Below are 3,330 nucleotides of genomic sequence, written 5' to 3'. Positions count from 1 at the left end.
GACTCAATTTTGGAAAAGGTGAGGTAGTGATTGCCGATCCATGGCGTGTCTTTTTGGTGATTTTAAAACTTGATCTAAACTTGAGCCCTTGTCTAGCACTCCGGTGTTGCTTGGTATAATGGCAATTTGCTATGGGTGCTCGATGCTCTAGCAATTTTCCATGGTGTACATATCGCGGCTACATGGGAGCTTTAATATCGAAAGCTCTCGGCAAAAAATGGTGGCCAAGCCATGCTGGCTGACCTGATCTAGCTTAGCCATTTTCGTCGACCCAATCTGGCTCTTCTTTCTCACTCCATCGATGAAAGCACTTCCTGATCGATATGCAAGAGCTCCCTAAGATTGCCTCTGTGCCAACTCAATCGGCGCAACATTGGGAATGGTTCGACAGTGGTTGTCATTCCAATGTGTCATCGGGATGTCTTGGAACGTGGCCTTTCAAGGGAGAGCTCGCGTCTAGCACTTGGATTGTGAGTCATCACAAGTGAATGGGGAGATCTCTCTGTGAATGGCGGCATGGCGATTGCAAGAGAAAATTGACTTAGTAGTCGGAGCATTGGCCTCAGGCCATTGTGACGGCCTTGCAATTTCTCTATAATTGCAACCTATGTTTGCGCAGTAGTAGAGTTTGCATGTAAGATTGGCCTTTGTTCTTGACAGTTCCAGGAGATGACCTTTGGAAATTTTGGATTGGGCCCCTTCAAGGTGAAATTCATCTAGTTGATCGGATGAGCTTGATGACCATTTCACTCCCTTGGCTCCATGAATTCAAATCCCATCCAGCTGCCGTGAAGCCATCCCAATTTTTCTATGCAAGGGTTCTCTCAGCAGAGTCGTTCTCTTTGCAACAACTTGTTTGGCAAAATAATTTCGGAATGGTTCAGCAGTGGTTGTTGTTCCAATGGTTCCGTTGTGGTGGTTGCCTGGGAAGCGATCTGAAGGGCGAGCCGTCGTGTTGCAGTTGGGCTGCGCATCCCGGGTGACAAGGGAGCCTTTGTAATCAAAAGCTCCCCGTGACCATTCGATGAGAAGAGCCATTGCTTGTGTGAGAAAGGATGAATGCAGCCTCAGATTCTGAATGAAATCAACAACATCGGATCTATATATAAGAGCGGAATGAAGTAGCAACCCGTTTGCTATGTGTAGCTCCCCAAAGTTGGTCGTCTTTCTCACTCCATCGGCACAAATTCGGGAGTTATTTGATAGCAGTTGTCATTCCAATTTGTCATTGCGGCAATCTGGAGAGTGATGCTAAGGGTGGGAGCTTGTGTCTAGCATTTGGGATGTTTGTGTGAGCAAGCAAGGGAGCTTCTCTTATCGGAACCTCTCTGTGGCCTTTGAATATATAGACCCAGTGCCGACGATATCGATGGATATGAGCCATGGATTATAAATTTGTTCACAGCTAACATTAGTTTTTGTGAGAGATGGGTACCAAAGCACATCCCGATTGCTATGCGAGAGCTCCCTAAGGTCGCCTCTGTGCCAACAACTCGATCAGCACAACATTGGGAATGGTTTGACAACGGTTGTCATTCCAATGTGTCATTGAGGGATGTCTTGGAAAGTGGACTTTCAAGGGCGAGCTCAAGTCTATCACTTGGATTGTGTGTCGCGTCACAAGTGAATGGGGAGATCTCTCTGTGAACAGCGGCATGGTGATTGCAACAAAAAATTAACTTAGTTGGAGCATTGGCCTTGGGCCACTGTGATGGCCTTGCAATTTCTCTTTAATTGCAACCTATGTTTGTGCAGTAGCAGAGTTTGCAAGTAAGATGGGCCTTGTTCTTGAGAGTTATAGGAGATGACCTCTGAAACTTTTGGATTGGGCCCCTTCAAGGTGAAATTTCTAATGTAGAGCGAGCCTCGCACTACTATCTTATATAGGAGAGGTTGTTGCCACAAGCCTCTCCCGTGCCCCTCTCATTGATTCAATGCCGGTGTCAAGGTGGATGGAAATGTCAGATTTGGAAACGGTGGACGCCGATGTTGAATCAATTGGAGGGGCATGAAGCCCACCCTCGAGGTGCTATTCCTCGACTCTCATTTAGATCATGTTTTCTTGTCACTCAGCTGGCACAATTTTGGAAAAAGGTTTGGCAGTGATTGCTAGCCCTCACCACATCTACTTGGTGATTTTAAAACTTGATCTAAAATGGGAGCCCTCGTCTAGCACCTCCGTCCGGTGTTGCTCGGGTATTGCATGAATTTTTGCTATCTGTGTGAATCCCCCAATGAATGCCTATGCTTGGACCCTCTCTTAGATCACCTTCTTTGATCACTCAGCCGACACAATTATGGAAGAGACTTGGCAGTGGTTGCCATGCTACAGCGCATCTGTTATGTGATTTCAAAGTTGATCTAATGGCGAGCCTTTGTCTCTAGACATGAGGTGGGTGCTTGGCGCTCTAGAAATATTTTTTGTGTGCCTATTGCGGCTACAATGGGAGGCTTTGATAACAAAAGCTCTCGGCAACCCTCCCCAATAGAATCAGTGTTGGTGTTCGAGAAAGACACGTTATTCAGATTTGGAATATTGGCACTAGCATCATTTCTATTGGAAGGGCCATGAAGACATCTTGATTTTGCTATGCGAGAGCTCTCTCCCTAGAGTGGTTCTCTTCGCAAAAACTTCTTTGGCGCAAAATTTTCAGAATGGTTTGGCAGTGGTTGTCATTCCAATGGTGCCATTGTGGTGGTTGCCTGGGCAACAATTTGAAGGGCGAGTCGTCGTCTAGTAGTTGGGTTGCGCATCACGAGTGACAAGGGAGCCTTTGTAATCGAAAGCTCCCCATGGCCATTTGATGAGAAGAGCCATTGCTTGTGTGAGCAAGGATGAATGTAGCCTCGGATTCCAAATGAAATCAACGACATCAGATCTATATATAAGAGTGGAATGAAGTAGCAGCCCGTTTGCTATGCGCGGCTCTCCAAAGTTGCTCTTCTTTCTCACTCCATCGGCACAAATTCGGGAGTTGTTTGATAGCAGTTGTCGTTCCAATGTGTCATTGCGGTGATCTGGAGAGTGATGCTAAGGGCAATAGCTTATGTCTAGCATTTGGGATGTTTTTGTGGGCGAGCAGGGGAGCTTCTCTTATCGGAACCTCTCCGTGGCCTTTGAATATATAGACCTAGTCCCGACGATATCGATGGATACGAGCCTTGGATTCTAAAATTTTTCACAGCTAACATTGGTTTTTGTGAGAGATGGGTACGAAAGCACATCCAGATTGCTATGCGGGAGCTCCCTAAGGTTGCCTCTGTGCCAACTCGATCGGCACAACATTGGGAATGGTTTGACAGCGATTTTCATTCCAATGTGTCATCGAG

The sequence above is a fragment of the Cupressus sempervirens genome, chromosome 7, assembly GCF_028749045.1.
Source record: "Cupressus sempervirens isolate cs-2001-9-10 chromosome 7, ASM2874904v1, whole genome shotgun sequence".
Taxonomy (NCBI): Eukaryota; Viridiplantae; Streptophyta; class Pinopsida; order Cupressales; family Cupressaceae; genus Cupressus; species Cupressus sempervirens.
Note: the sequence above shows the minus strand (reverse complement) of the source record.